Source organism: Ranitomeya imitator, chromosome 4 (assembly GCF_032444005.1).
Source record: "Ranitomeya imitator isolate aRanImi1 chromosome 4, aRanImi1.pri, whole genome shotgun sequence".
Classification (NCBI taxonomy): Eukaryota; Metazoa; Chordata; class Amphibia; order Anura; family Dendrobatidae; genus Ranitomeya; species Ranitomeya imitator.
This window is the reverse complement of record NC_091285.1, coordinates 494,502,095-494,519,066: the sequence shown is the minus strand read 5'-3', so window position 1 is coordinate 494,519,066 and position 16,972 is coordinate 494,502,095. Positions and strand designations below refer to the sequence as shown.

Here is a 16,972-nt window from a genome sequence, read left to right as displayed (position 1 = left end):
AAAGCACTTTCATGATTTACTTCCAGTGGATAATAATCTGCCCTTGTGCAAGTAGCGTAATATGTATAGGTATATATGTGTGACCAGCAGTAGTTTAACATCGGCCTTGAAACTGCTGGTCTCACAAAGATCACAACATATGTTATCCTGAGCAAGCAGTCTACTGTCTCCAATATCGACAGGGGGTCTGCTGGGAACCAGGATGAAGGGGAAACATTTCACACCTTATAGCTCTTTTGAAGAGAGATGTCAATTACAGCCTGACACTGTGGGAAACTTTACACCAAGAATTTCAGTGAAAATAATATATTCATTGGTGGAGTGACCATGGGCCAATGAAAAAACAAGCAATTATAATATTAACCTGAGAGGCTGGTCTAGAAATCTGACCTCCTTGGTGACTCTATAAATCAGGCCTGTATACATAGAATCGTGTTCACAGGTTGAGGGGCAGCCTAGCTGATGTGTTCCAGTCCATATTCACCCCCCCCCCCCAATCCTCAGGCAGCAGAATGCAGACTACAAAGTTAGCTATTTCTATACAAAAAGATGTCCAAAAGCATATCTATGCTAGTAATAGGGTTCCTTCACCATGAAAAGAAGTCCCAAATAGCGTAAGGGGGGGTGTGTGCATAAACACTAAACCCAAATACCAGGTATAGAAGTAGGAGGAGAAGTATTCAGGTTCTAGAGTCATGTGTAAAGCGTATACCACTGGGTTACAATGACGGAGGATGGGCAGACGATATGGGTATGTGTTCAGTGACCATCTGACTTGTTTTTGCATGGATCTTTTGCACTCTGCACGTTGCACCTGTTAGGTTAACTATAGCTGGTTGTACCTCTTGTACTTATCAATAGGTATACGCTTTACACATGACTCTAGAACCTGAATACTTCTCCTCTGTCCTGTTTGTGCATTTGGCTTGAGTAAATACCTTTCCTCTGATACTTGTGTGTTTTTAACCATAGTATTTGTAAGATGTGTAACTTAATAAAATTTGTTGTCCCTTTACCTTCTCTCCTTGAGTGGTGTGTTAAGGTATTTTCTATACCTGGTATTTGGGTTTAAAGTTAGCTATTTCTGTAGGTTTTCTCCTGTTTATTTTATAACTGTTTTGCATATTTGTATGTCTTTTTATTACCATATTTTTATACCTTTTTCTTTTCTGTATTGTAAGCACTGTACCTTTTGTATTAAAGCATAAAACTTTAACAAGTTGAACCTTGTATGTTCTAAAGAATCCATAACCTTAGAGTGTTGATCCTTATAATTGGCAGACCGTAGTAGTAATATTTCCGGGACTCATCGTCCGTGTGTTTGGTGAGTGGTGGCAGCGGGTGTGTGGCCTGAGTCGGTGTGTGATTTAGGCTCCCATTACAGCATAGGACAGAGGTTGAATGCTGGACTGAGAGTGGGGAGATAGATTAACCCTTGCAGGCACAACCCCAAGTCATGTGCTGAGAGTGGGTACGTGACAAATTGGTGGCAGCACTGTGGAATCCGTGACAGTGCGTTACCCCTATTTCATATCCACAAGCAAAAATGTTCCTAATTCATTAGATCCCTTATAATATGGCTGCTGACTACTATTACGTGGGCACTATATGGCATATTATTCAAGCAAATTAATTTCAGGACAACAACACTCTGTTTTAGGTGGGTCTTGAGTAAAAAAGTTGGGGGTGCTGAGAGACCAAGAACAGTGAATTGCACCAGAAGAACCTCTGGGAATGTACTGTATGTGTCTCTGAATATTGATGATCCTGGTGTATACATATGCATTCTGTTGTTTTCTGCTCCAAATGTATTTTAATGCAAAGTGTTCTGCGACAATCACCTTTAAGATCAAGATGTTGGGCTATTGGGCTGTTTATGTAATAGAGCTTTTTCTTATAAAATACTATCACTGCCAAAAGCCATGCAACTTTTGGTAGGTTGGCTTCCTCGGCTGCTCACAAAGGTAGACAGAAAAGTTTCTCGTTTGAGTCTTCTACTGGTTTAAAAGGTACGGCACAAACCAGTTCAAAGTTCAGCAAAATAAACATGGCCTTTCTGACATAAAGGAAAAACAATACAATAACATATAGCACAGTTCTGGAGCTCTCGTCTCCAGACACACCGAACGCTGAATGATTCAGAAGGCTGACTATTTACCTTCTAGACCCCACCCTATGGTGGAGATATGGTGAACATTTTTTCCCAATACTCTTCAGCTGTTTACAAAAAAAAAAAACAGCCCTTAACATGATTAACCCCTCTCATCACTTAGTGTGCTGGAGCATTTTCCACAGGTTTATATTACTGATGCGAACATCCTCAGTGATGCATATCTCCCCTCCAGTACTTTACCAGTGACCTTGTCACACACTATATAGTAACGTAACCTCCAAACTCAATGCCACTTTTTTAGTAGTATAACCTCTAACCTCAATGCTACTATATAGTAGTGTAACTGCCAAGCTCCATACATCTGTATAGTAGTGTAACTAATAAGCTCAATGCCACAGTATAGTGGTGTAACTTCCATCTCAATGTCACCCAATAATAGGCTAACCTCCAAGCTCAATGCCATTGTATAGTAGTGTAACTTCCAAGTTCATATTGTATAAAATTGTATAGAAGTATAACCTCTAACCTCAATGCCATTGCATAGTAATGTAACCTCCAAGCACAATGTCACTCTATAATAGTGTAGCCTCCAAGTGCAATGCTGCTGTCAAGTAGTGTAGCCTCCAAGCTGCAATGTCACTCTATAGTAGAGAAGCCTCCAAGCTCAATGTCACTGTATAGTAATGTAACCTCCAAGCTCAATGCCAGGGTATAGTAGTGTAACCTTCAAGCTGAATGCCACAGTAGAGTACTGCACCCTCTAAGCTCAGTGTCCCTCTATAGTAGTGTCGCCTTCAAGCTCAATGCCACTGTATAGTAGTGTAACCTACAAGCACAATGCCATTGTATAGCAGTGCAACCTCCATGCTCAATGCCTCCGTTTAGTAATTTAATCTCCAAACTCAATGTCACGCTATAGTAGTGCAACCTCCAAGCCCAATGTCACTGTATAGTAGTGCAACCTCCAAGCTCAATGCCACTGTATAGTAGTGCAACCTCCAGGCTCAATGCCTCTGTATAGTAGTGCAGCCTCCATGCTCAATGCCTCCGTTTAGTAATTTAATCTCCAAACTCAATGTCACGCTATAGTAGTGCAACCTCCAAGCTCAATGTCACTGTTTAGTAGTGTAACTGTTAAAATTTGTGCCATTTGTGTCAAGTGAACTCTATTTTTATTTATTTATATAGCACCATTGATTCCATGGTGCTGTACTTGAGAATGGGTTACATACAAGTTACAGATATCACTTACAGTAAACAAACTAACAATGACAGACTGATACAGAGGGGCGAGGACCCTGCCCTTGCGGGCCTACATTCATAAGGATTGTGGGGAAAGAGTAGGTTGAGGGTTGCAGGAGCTCCGGTGTTGGTGAGGCGGTAGCTTTGGTAGTGATGAGGAGGCAGCGGGGTCAGTGCAGGCTGTAGCCTTTCCTGAAGAGATGGGTTTTCAGGTTCCGTCTGAAGGATCCGAATGTGGTTGATAGTCGGACGTGTTGGGGCAGAGAATTCCAGTGGATGGGGGATATTCGGGAGAAGTCTTGGAGGCAGTTGGATGAGGAGCGAATAAGTGTGGAGGAGAGAAGGAGGTCTTGGGAGGACCGGAGATTACGTGAGGGAAGATATCGGGAGATTAGTTCAGAGATATATGGAGGAGACAGGTTATGGATGGCTTTGTAGGTCAGTATTAGTAATTTGAACTGGATACGCTGAGGGAATGGGAGCCAGTGAAGAGATTTGCAGGGGAGGAAGCGGAGGAGTAGCGAGGAGAGAGGTGAATTAGTCGGGCAGCAGAGTTAAGGATGGACTGAAGAGGTGCAAGGGTGTTAGCAGGGAGGCTACAGATAAGGATGTTGCAGTAGTCAAGGCGGGAGATGATGAGGGCATGCACGAGCATTTTAGTCGATTGAGGAAAGGAAGGATTCTGGACATATCTTTGACCTGAGGCGACAGGAGGTGGACAGAGCTTGGATGTGCGGTTTGAAGGACAGGGCAGAGTCGAAGGTTACTCCGAGGCAGCGGACTTCCGGTACGGGGGAAAGCATGATGTCATTGATTGCGATAGATAGATCAGGTAAGGTAGATCTATGGGATGGAGGAAAGATGATGAGTTCAGATTTGTCCACATTGAGTTTGAGGAAGCGAGAGGAGAAGGAGGATATGGCTGATAGACACTCTGGGATTCTGGACAGCAGAGATGTGACGTCTGGGCTCGAGAGGTAGATCTGAGTGTCATCGGCATAGAGGTGGTACTGGAATCCATGGGACTTTATGAGTTGTCCCAAGCCAAGTGTATAGATTGAGAAGCGTAGGAGTCCTAGAACAGAGCCTTGGGGGACTTCAACAGAGAGAGGGTGGGATGAGGAGGTAGTGTGGGAGTGGGAGACGCTGAATGTGCGGTTGGAAAGGTATGAGGAAATCCAGGATAGGGCGAGGTCTTTGATGCCAAAGGAGGAGAGAATCTGTAGTAGGAGGCAGTGGTCAACTGTGTCGAAAGCAGAGGACAGGTCTAGAAGGAGGAGTACAGAGTATTGTCTATTAGCTTTGGCGGTAAGTAGGTCGTTAGTGATTTTGGTCAGGGCTGTCTCAGTTGAGTGATGGGGCAGAAATCAGATTGTAGATTGTCAAAGAGCAAGTTAGATGAGAGGTGGGAGGAAAGTTCAGCGTGGATGTGCTGCTCCAGGAGTTTGGAAGCGAATGGGAGCAGCGATATTGGGCGATAGCTGGACATAGCAGTTGGATCGAGGGTTGGCTTTTTAAGAATAGGCGTGATTGTGGCATGTTTGAAAGCAGAAAGGAAAGTGCCAGAAGTTAGTGATAGGTTGAAGAGGTGGGTTAGGGATGGGATAAGTGTGGTGGTGAGGTTGGGGAGGAGGAGGTGGGATGGGATGGGGTCGAGCGCACAGGTGGTAAGGTGCGATTTGGAGAGGAGACAATTAAGCCCCCCTTTAGTGATGTTGGATAGGGAGGTTATGGGGTTTGGGCATTGGTCTGGTATACAAAGGGGTTGTGTTGGTTGAACAATGAAGACTTGCCTTGTCTGGTCGATCTTATTTTTAAAGTGTATGGCAAAGTCCTCAGCAGAGATGAGGGAGGTTGGAGAGGGCAGTGGGGGGCAGAGGAGGGAGTTAAAGGTTTTCAAAAACTGTTTGGGGTTGTAGGATAGGGAAGATATGAGGGTTGTGAAGTAGGCCTGTTTAGCAGAGGTGAGAGCAGATTTAAAAGCGAGTGTTGCTTGTTGGAATACAGTGAAGTCATCTTGCGAGTGTGTTTCTTCCAATGCCGCTCCACAACCCTGGACACTTGCTGGAGCTTTTTAGTGGTGTTATTGTGCCAAGGTAGTCTATTGATACGTCGCACTCTGCCATGGACGACAGGGGCAACCGTGTCAATAGCTGATGCGAGAGTGGCATTGTAGAAAGCAGTGGCAGTGTCTGTGTCGTGGAGTGAGGATATGGATGCCAGTGGTAGGATGGAGTCAGAGAGTGTGTGGGTGTCTAGGTGTGCAAGGTTTCTGCGGGGTTGCACATGTTGGTGGACATGGGTGACCGGTGAGGAGGACAGGGATGAGGTGGTGAGCAGATGGTGGTCGGATAGAGGGAGAGGGGAGGTGGTGAAGTTAGATAGAGAGCAGAGATGGGTGAATACCAGGTCTAATGTATGTCCGCCTGTGTGGGTGGCTGCGGAGGACCACTGAGTAAGTCCAAACGATGAGGTAAGGGACAGAAGTTTGGAGGCTGTTGATTGAAGGGTATCAATGGGGATGTTGAAGTCACCCATGATGATGGTGGGAATGTCAGCAGAGAAAAAGTGAAGAAGCCAGGTGGAGAATTGGTCAATAAAGGCAGTGGCCGGGCCTGGAGGTTGGTATATGACGGCCACTTGGAGGTTGGAGGGAGAGTAGATGCTTACAGAATGGACTTCAAAAGAGGGGAGGAGCACTGCCAGAGCCCTGCAAAATGACCTCCAGCAGGCCACAAATGTGCATGTGTTTGCACAAATGGTTAGAAACCGACTCCATGAGGATTGTTATGACCTGGTGGTTAGGAGCATCCGACCTGATAGTTAAACTCATACAGGACGAGCTCTGGGATGTGGGAGCTCTGCTGACCGCAAGCCCTAATCCTATCGCACACACTGAAAATAGCCGTGGAGCACTCCTGACGCTCCCTAGGCGCCTCGTCACAGCCTAAGAGCTAGCTAGCCCTAGAGATAGAAGATAAAGCCTACCTTGCCTCAGAGAAATTCCCCAAAGGAATAGGCAGCCCCCCACATATAATGACTGTGAGTAAAGATGAAAGTCACAAACGCAGAAATGAAATAGGTTCAGCAAAGGTAGGCCCGACTTACTAAATAGACAGAGGATAGGAAAGGAATCTTTGCGGTCAGCACAAAAACCTACAAAAGACCACGCAGAGTGTGCAAAAGGGTCCTCCGCACCGACTCACGGTGCGGGGTGCCACACTGCATCCCAGAGCTTCCAGCTAGCAAGACAAAATCAGGATAACCAGCTGGACAAAGAAACAATGAGCAAAAATAACAATAAGGAACTTAGCTTCTGCAGGAGAAGACAGGTCACCAGGCAGATCCAGGAGCGAACTGAACCAATGCTAAAACATTGACAGCTGGCATGGAGTAACGATCTGAGTGGAGTTAAATAGAGAAGCCAACCAAAGGATAAACCACGTCACCTGTGTAAGGAACCTCAGAAGCAGCAGCTTCACTCATAGCCACCAGAGGGAGCCCATAGACAGAACTCGCCGAAGTACCACTCACGACCACAGGAGGGAGTTCGACAACAGAATTCACAACAGTACCCCCCCCCCTTGAGGAGGGGTCACCGAACCCTCACCAGAGCCCCCAGGCCGATCAGGATGAGCCAAATGAAAGGCACGAACAAGATCGGCAGCATGAACATCAGAGGCAAAAACCCAGGAATTATCTTCTTGACCATAACCCTTCCACTTGACCAGGTACTGGAGTTTCCGTCTCGAAACACGAGAATCCAAAATCTTCTCCACCACCTACTCCAACTCCCCCTCGACCAACACCGGGGCAGAAGGATCAACGGAGGGAAACATAGGCGCCACGTATCTCCGCAACAATGACCTATGGAACACATTATGGATGGCAAAAGAAGCTGGAAGGTCCAAACGAAATGACACAGGATTAAGAACCTCAGAAATCTTATATGGTCCAATGAAACGAGGCTTAAACTTAGGAGAGGAAACCTTCATAGGAACGTGACGAGATGACAACCAAACCAAATCCCCAACACGAAGTCGGGGACCAACACAACGCCGGCGATTAGCGAAACGTTGAGCCTTCTCCTGGGACAATGTCAAATTGTCCACCACATGAGTCCAAATCTGCTGCAACCTGTCCACCACCGCATCCACACCAGGACAGTCCGAAGGCTCAACCTGCCCTGAAGAGAAACGAGGATGGAAACCAGAATTGCAGAAAAAAGGAGAAACTAAAGTAGCCGAGCTGGCCCGATTATTAAGGGCGAACTCAGCCAAAGGCAAGAAGGACACCCAATCATCCTGATCAGCAGAAACAAAGCATCTCAGATATGTCTACAAAGTCTGATTAGTTCGTTCGGTTTGGCCATTAGTCTGAGGATGGAAAGCCGAAGAAAAAGACAAATCAATGCCCATCTTAGCGCAAAAGGACCGCCAAAACCTCGAAACAAACTGGGAACCTCTGTCCGAGACGATGTTCTCCGGAATGCCATGCAAACGAACCACATGCTGGAAAAACAATGGCACCAAATCAGAGGAGGAAGGCAGTTTAGATAAGGGTACCAAATGGACCATCTTAGAGAAGCGATCACAAACCACCCAAATGACCGACATCTTTTGAGAAACAGGGAGATCAGAAATAAAATCCATGGAAATATGCGTCCAGGGCCTCTTCGGAATCGGCAAGGGCAAAAGCAACCCACTGGCACGAGAACAGCAGGACTTAGCCCGAGCACAAATCCCACAGGACTGCACAAAAGAACGCACATCCCGTGACAAAGAAGGCCACAAAAAGATCTAGCCACCAAATCTCTGGTACCAAAGATTCCAGGATGACCAGCCAATACTGAACAATGAATCTCCGAGATAACTCTACCAGTCCATCTATCAGGGACAAACAGTTTCTCCGTAGGACAACGGTCAGGTCTATCAGCCTGAAACTTTTGCAGCACACGCCGCAAATCAGGGGAAATGGCAGACAAAATTACCCCTTCTTTAAGAATACCCGCCGGCTCCGGAACACCCGGAGAGTCAGGCACAAAACTCCTTGACAGGGCATCAGCCTTCACATTCTTAGATCCCGGAAGGTATGAAACCACAAAATCAAAACGGGAGAAAAAGAGCGACCATCGAGCCTGTCTAGGATTCAACCGTTTGGCAGACTCGAGAAGTCAAATTCTTGTGATCCGTCAAGAGCACCACGCGATGTGTAGCTCCTTCAAGCCAATGTTGCCATTCCTCGAATGCCCACTTCATGGCCAACAACTCCCGATTGCCCACATCATAATTGCGCTCAGCAGGCGAGAATTTTCTAGAAAAGAAGGCACAGGGTTTCATCACCGAGCCATCAGAACTTCTTTGCGACAAAACAGCCCCTGCTCCAATTTCAGAAGCATCAACCTCCACCTGAAAAGGGAGCGAAACATCTGGCTGGCACAACACAGGGGCAGAAGCAAAACGACGCTTCAACTCCTGAAAAGCCGCTACAGCCGCAGAGGACCAATTGACCACTTCAGCACCTTTCTTGGTCAAATCAGTCAACGGTTTAGCAATACTGGAAAAGTTAGCGATGAAGCGACGATAAAAATTAGCAAAGCCCAGGAACTTCTGCAAGCTCTTCACAGATGTCGGCTGAGTCCAATCGTAAATGGCCTGAACTTTAACAGGGTCCATCTCGATAGTAGAAGCGGAAAAAATGAAACCCAAAAATGAAACCTTCTGAACTCCAAAGAGACACTTTGACCCCTTCACAAACAAGGAATTCGCACGAAGGACCTGGAACACCATTCTGACCTGCTTCACATGAGACTCCCAATCATCCGAAAAGACCAAAATGTCATCCAAATATACAATCATAAATCTATCCAGGTACTCTCGGAAGATGTCATGCATAAAGGACTGAAACACAGATAGTAACATAGTAACATAGTTAGTAAGGCCGAAAAAAGACATTTGTCCATCCAGTTCAGCCTATATTCCATCATAATAAATCCCCAGATCTACGTCCTTCTACAGAACCTAATTGTATGATACAATATTGTTCTGCTCCAGGCTCCAAGATGGAGCATTAGAAAGCCCGAATGGCATAACCAGGTACTCAAAATGGCCCTCGGGCGTATTAAATGCTGTTTTCCATTCATCACCCTGTTTAATTCGCACAAGATTATACGCCCCTCGAAGATCTATCTTGGTGAACCAACTAGCCCCCTTAATCCGAGCAAATAAATCAGACAGCAGCGGCAAAGGATACTGAAATTTGACAGTGATCTTATTAAGAAGGCGGTAATCAATACAAGGTCTCAAAGAACCATCCTTCTTGGCCACAAAAAAGAACCCTGCTCCCAATGGTGACGACGACGGACGAATATGACCCTTCTCCAAGGATTCCTTTATATAACTCCGCATAGCGGCGTGCTCTGGCACAGAGAAATTAAACAGACGGCCCTTAGGAAACTTACTACCAGGAATCAAATTAATAGCACAATCGCAATCCCTATGAGGAGGTAGGGCACCGGATTTGGGCTCTTCAAATACATCCCGGTAATCTGATAAAAACTCAGGGACTTCAGAAGGAGTGGAAGGCGAAATTGACAGCAATGGAACATCACCATGTACCCCCTGACAACCCCAGCTGGACACAGACATAGATTTCCAATCCAACACTGGATTATGGACCTGTAGCCATGGCAACCCCAAAACGACCACATCATGCAGATTATGCAACACCAAAAAGCGAATATCCTCCTGATGTGCAGGAGCCATGCACATGGTCAATGGAGTCCAGTACTGAGGCTTATTCTTGGCCAAAGGCGTAGCATCAATTCCTCTCAATGGAATAGGATACTGCAAGGGCTCCAAGAAAAAACCACAGCGCCTGGCAAACTCCAAGTCCATCAAATTCAGGGCAGCGCCTGAATCCACAAATGCCATTACAGAATAGGACGACAGAGAGCAAATCAGAGTAACGGACAAAAGAAATTTAGCCTGTACCGTACCAATGGTGGCAGACCTAGCGAACCGCTTAGTGCGCTTAGGACAATCGGAGATAGCATGAGTGGATTCACCACAGTAAAAACACAGCCCATTCCGACGTCTGTGTTCTTGCCGTTCAGCTCTAGTCAAAGTCCTATCACATTGCATAGGCTCAGGCCTATGCTCAGAGAATACCGCCAGATGGTGCACAGCTTTGCGCTCACGCATGTGCCGATCGATCTGAATGGCCAAGGACATAGACTCATTCAGACCAGCAGGCGTGGGAAATCCCACCATGACATCCTTAAGGGCTTCAGAAAGACCCTTTCTGAAAATTGCCGCCAGGGCACATTCATTCCACTGAGTAAGCACAGACCACTTTCTAAACTTCTGACAGTACACCTCCGCTTCATCCTGACCCTGACACAAAGCCAGCAAGATTTTCTCTGCCTGATCCACTGAATTAGGTTCATCATGAAGCAATCCAAGCGCCAGAAAAAACGCATCTACATCTCGCAATGCAGGATCTCCTGGCGCAAGGGAAAATGCCCAGTCTTGAGGGTCACCACGCAACAAAGAAATTATGATTTTTACTTGTTGAACGGGGTCACCAGAGGAGCGGGGTTTCAAAGCTAGAAACAGTTTACAATTATTTTTGAAATTCAAGAATCTATCCCCAGAAAATAAATCAGGAATAGGAATTCTAGGCTCTAACATAGGATTCTGAACCACAAAATCTTGAATGTTTTGTACCCTTGCAGTGAGATGATCCACACAAGAGGATAGACCCTGAATGTCCATCTCTACACCTGTGTCCTGAACCACCCAAAGGTCTAGGGGAAAAGAAAGACAAAACACAGTGCAAAGAAAAAAAAATGGTCTCAGAAGTCCTCTTATCCCTCTATTGAGATGCATTAATACTTTTGGCCAGCTGTACTGTTATGACCTGGTGGTTAGGAGCATCCGACCTGATAGTTAAACTCATACAGGACGAGCTCTGGGATGTGGGAGCTCTGCTGACCGCAAGCCGTAATCCTATCGCACACACTAAAAATAGCCGCGGAGCGCTCCTGACGCTCCCTAGGCGCCTCGTCACAGCCCAAGAGCTAGCTAGCCCTAGAGATAGAAAATAAAGCCTACCTTGCCTCAGAGAAATTCCCCAAAGGAATAGGCAGCCCCCCACATATAATGACTGTGAGTAAAGATGAAAGTCACAAACGCAGAAATGAAATAGGTTCAGCAAAGGGAGGCCCGACTTACTAAATAGACAGAGGATAGGAAAGGAATCTTTGCGGTCAGCACAAAAACCTACAAAAGACCACGCAGAGTGTGCAAAAGGGTCCTCCGCACCGACTCACGGTGCGGGGTGCCACACTGCATCCCAGAGCTTCCAGCTAGCAAGACAAAATCAGGATAACCAGCTGGACAAAGAAACAATGAGCAAAAATAACAATAAGGAACTTAGCTTCTGCAGGAGAAGACAGGTCACCAGGCAGATCCAGGAGTGAACTGAACCAATGCTAAAACATTGACAGCTGGCATGGAGTAACGATCTGAGTGGAGTTAAATAGAGAAGCCAACCAAAGGATAAACCACGTCACCTGTGTAAGGAACCTCAGAAGCAGCAGCTTCACTCATAGCCACCAGAGGGAGCCCATAGACAGAACTCGCCGAAGTACCATTCACGACCACAGGAGGGAGTTCGACAACAGAATTCACAACAGATGATGTCCTGAGTGCCCGACGTCCACAGATGGGGGTTGTGCTCACAGCCCAACACCGTGCAGGACACTTGGCATTTGCCACAGAACACCAGGATTGACAAATTCACCACTGGCGCCCTGTGCTCTTCACAGATGAAAGCAGGTTCACACTGAGCACATGTGACAGAGTCTGGAGATGCTGTGGAGAGCGATCTGCTGCCTGCAACGTCCTTCAGAATGACTGGTTTGGCAGTGGGTCAGTAATGGCGTAGGGCATTTCGCTGGAGGGCCGCACTGGAATCCATGTGCTCGCTAGAGGTAGCCTGACTGCTATTAGGTACTGAGAGGAGATCCTCAGACCCCTTGTGAGACCATATGCTGGTGCGGTTGGCCCTGGGTTCCTCCTAATGCAGGACAATGCCAGACCTCATGTGGCTGGAGTGTGTCAGCAGTTCCTACAAGATGAAGGCATTGAAGCTATGGATTGGCCTGCCCGTTCCCCAGACCTGAATCCGATTGTACACATCTGGGACATCATGTCTCGCACCATCCACCAATGTCACGCTGCACCAAAGACTGTCCAGGAGTAGGCCTTAGTCCAGGTCTGGGAGGAGATCCCTCAGGAGACCATTCGCCGCCTCATCAGGAGCATGCCCAGGCGTTGTAGGGAGGTCATACACGCACGTGGAGGCCACACACGCTACTGAGCATCATTTCTTTTTCTGGAGGCATTTCCACTGAAGTTGGATCAGCCTGTAACTTCATTTTCCACTTTGATTTTGAGCATCATTCCAACTCCAGACCTCCGTGGGATATTAGTTGTGATTTACGTTGATAATTTTTAGGTTTTATTGTTCTCAACATATTCCACTATGTAATGAATAAAGATTTACAACTGGAATATTTCATTCAATGTTATCTAGGATGTGGGATTTTAGTGTTCCCTTTATTTTTTTGAGCAGTGTATATTGGTGAACATTTTCTGTAAAAGTGAGTGCTTGTCAAGCACTATACTCCCGTGGTAATGGGAAATGCAAGTGTAGACCACCTCTTGGTTTCCAATACATTCCCTGAATACATCTCCTGCTTTTTTCTCTAAGAAAAGAATGCTATGGTAATAAAAGGGTTACCCATTTAGATATTTGTTAGGCACCACTAAAGATTAACACGTGTTGATCTGGAATCAGACACACAGCTATATCACTTTCTATTTTTGGTCCCAATGCATTATGAGAAAACTGAGATAACTCATTTACCTGACGGAATGGAAATGTCTACACATTTTCCTTCCCTAAAACCAGCACATGTTTCATTTCAGGAGGAGTCATTTGTTCCCAGCTAAGGTGACTTTGCAGTCAATAAAGAGTTTTTCAGTGTTGTTCTTGGCTTCTGTGGGAAGAACGGCTGCCAGCATGCGGGAGAGTTGTCGACAGCATCCAAAATAATGTAAAATGAAAGCCGTGCAATTAAGATCTTGCAAGTAACATGACTGGTATTAATTAGATCAAAGCAGCCATGCATCTTGAGTGTGCGATGGGACGGTTAGAATGACGTTGAAGTGACTTGTCCATGTTTAGTACATGCCATTGGCAAAATGCATATATTTACCTAAATTACAGACTTCCTATTATTCTGTTATACTGATCTCCTGCCATACTAGTTATACAAAGTGACAGAAGTCACCAGCTGATCTGCTGTATATGGGAAATATTGGTTACATTGACAGGATAAAAATGCAATTAACTTTAAGACTGTTTTTTTTCTCTTAACTCTTTAACGACCGCCGATACGCCTTTTAACGGCGGCACTTAAGGCTATTTAAACCAGTGTGGAAAAAGTGAATAGCGCCCCCCAGAGTCGGATTTTCTCTGTGGTCTCGGTTGCCAGGGGTAGCCGAGACCCCAGAGAACATGATTCTGGGATTTTTTACCGACCACCAGGTCGCGATCGCCGGTAATTAACCGTTTACCGGCGGTCGCAAAAAACCCCGCGATTTCCCATTTAATTTCTCTGTCCTCTGATGTGATCGCACATCAGAGGACAGAGAAATGGGGTCCCCGATACTCACCTATCTCCCCCGATGCTCCTCTTGGCTCCCGATGGGTGTCGCCATCTTGTTCCGGCCAAAAAATGGCGGGCGCATGCGCAGTGCGCCCGCCGGCCAGCATCCGAAAGAGCTTTGGGGTCACGGCTGCCGGGGGTAGCAGAGACCCAAAAGAACATGATCGGGGTCGGTTTTTACCGACCCCTGTTTTGCGATCGCCGGTAATTAACTGTTTACCGGCGGCCGCAAAAAAAAAAGAAACAAAAAAAGCAATGTGTCATTCTCTGTCCTCTGATGTGATCGCACATCAGAGGACAGAGAAATAGGGGGATTCGGGGACCCCATCATACTTACCGGTGTCCCTTGGTCCTCTTGCGTCCCCTTCTGCCTGCCGGCTTCTTCATTTGGTAAGAAAATGGCGGCCGCATGCGCAGTGCGCCCGCCATGATCTGCCAGCCGGCAGCAAGAGGTGTTGGGGCTAAATTTAGGCTTAGGGTTGGGGCTAAATTTAGGGTTAGGGCTGGGGTTAGGCTTCTTTCACACTTGCGTCGGTACAGGGCCGTGGCAATGCGTCGGCCCGACGTACCGAAGCACGTTGTGAAAATTGTGCACAACGTGGGCAGCAGATGCAGTTTTTCAATGCATCCGCTGCCCAATCTATGTCCTGGGGAGGAGGGGGCGGAGATACGGCCACACATGCGTGGTCGGAAATGGCGGATGCGGCATACAAAAAAACGTTACATTGAATGTTTTTTTGTGACGACGGTCCACCAAAACACAATGGATCCAGTGCACGACGGACGCGACGTGTGGCCATCCGTCGCGATCCGTCGGCAATACAAGTCTATGGGCAAAAAACGCATACTGTGGGCACATTTGCAGGATCCGTTTTTTGTCCAAAACGACAGATTGCGACGGATGCCACACAACACAATTGTGAAAGTAGCCTTAGGGCTAGGGTTAGGGTTGGGGCTAAAGTTAGGGCTAGGGTTAGGGCTGCGGCTAAAGTTAGGGCTAGGGTTGGGGCTAAAGTTAGGGTTAGAGTTGGGATTAGGGTTAGGGTTTGGATTAGGGTTGGTATTAGGGTTAGCATTAGGGTTACGTTTGCGATTAGGGTTGAGATTAGGATTAGGGGGTGTGTTGGATTTAGGGTTTTGATTAGGGTTATGCTTAGGGTTGAGATTAGGGTTGTTTTGGGGTTAGGGTTGTGATTAGGATTATGGATCGGATTGGGATTAGGGTTAGGGGTGTGTTGGGGTTAGGTTTGGAGTTAGAATTGGGGGGTTTCCATTGTTTAGGTACATCAGGGGGTCTCCAAACACGACAGCCAATTTTGCGCCCAAAAAGTCAAATGGTGCTCCCTCCCTTCTGAGCTCTGCCGTGCGCCCAAACAGTGGTTTACCCCCACATATCGGGCATCAGCGTACTCGGGATAAATTGGACAACTTTTGGTGTCCAATTTCTCCTGTTACCCTTGTGAAAATAAAAACTTGGGGGCTAAAATATCTTTTTTGTGGAAATTTTTTTTTTTCACGACTCTGTATCATAAACTTCTGTGAAGCACTTGGGCATTCAAAGTTCTCACCACACATCTAGATAAGTACCCTGGGGGGTCTAGTTTCCAAAATGGGGTCACTTGTTTGGGGTTAATACTGTTTAGGTACATCAGGGGCTCTGCACACGCAACGTAACACCCGCAGACCATTCTATCAAAGTCTGCATTCCAAAACGGTGCTCCTTCCCTTCTGAGCTCTGCCATATGCCCAAACAGTTGTTCCCCCCCACATATGGGGTATCAGCCTACTCAGCATAAATTGCACAATATATTTTGGGGTCCAATTTCTCCTGTTACCCTTGTGAAAGTAAAAATTTGGGGGTGAAAAGATAATTTTTGTGGAAAAAATATGATTTTTTTATTTTCATGGCTCTACATTATAAACGTCTGTGAAGCAGTTGGGGGTTCATAGTGCTCACCACACATCTAGATAAGCTCTCTGGTGGGTCTAGTTTCCAAAATGGGGTCACTTGTGGGGGGTTTTTACTGTTCAGGTACATCAGGAGCTCTGCAAACGCAACATGACGCCCGCAGACCATCCCCTCAAAGTCTGCATTACAAGCGGCACTCCTTCCCTTCCGAGCCCCGATAGGTGCCCAATAAGTGCCCCCCCCCCACATATGGGGTATCATCATACTCAGGACAGACTGTTCAACAAATTTGGGGGTCCAATGTCTCTTGTTACCCTTGATAAAATAAAAAATTGCAGGCTAAAAAATCATTTTTTGAGGGGAAAAAAAAGGATTTTTTTATTTTCACGGCTCTACGTTATAAACTTCCATGAAGCACCTGGGGGTTTAAAGTGCTCACCACACATCTATATAAGTTCCTTAAGGGGTCTAGTTTCCAAAATGGTGTCACTTGTGGGGGGTTTCCACTGTTTAGGCACATCAGGGGCTCTCCAAACGCGACATGGCATCCGATCTCAATTCCAGCCAATTCTGCATTGAAAAAGTCAAACGGCGCTCCTTCTCTTCCAAGCTCTGCGGTGCGCCCAAACAGTGGTTTACCCCCACATATGGGGTATCGGTGTATTCAGGAGAAATTGCACAACAAAATTTATGGTTACATTTCTGTTTTTACACTTGTGAAAATAAAAAAAAATGGTTCTAAAGTAAAATGTTTGCAAAAAAAGTTAAATGTTCATTTTTTCCTTCCACATTGTTTCAGTTCCTGTGAAGCACATAAAGGGTTAATAAACTTCTTGAATGTGGTTTTGAGCACCTTGAGGGGTCCAGTTTTTAGAATGGTGTCAGACTTGGTTATTTTCTATCAAATAGACCCCTCAAAATGACTTCAAATGTGATGTGGTCCCTAAAAAAAAATGTTGTAAAAATGAGA

General features: G+C 46.2%; 1 protein-coding gene across 2 annotated transcripts in view; it reads right to left on the bottom strand.

The window, feature by feature from the left end:
- Nucleotides 1–16,972, bottom strand: part of LOC138676561 (tropomodulin-2-like) — a 75,572-nt gene that overhangs the window by 32,216 nt on the left and 26,384 nt on the right. The gene's annotated exons all lie outside the window — the stretch shown is intronic.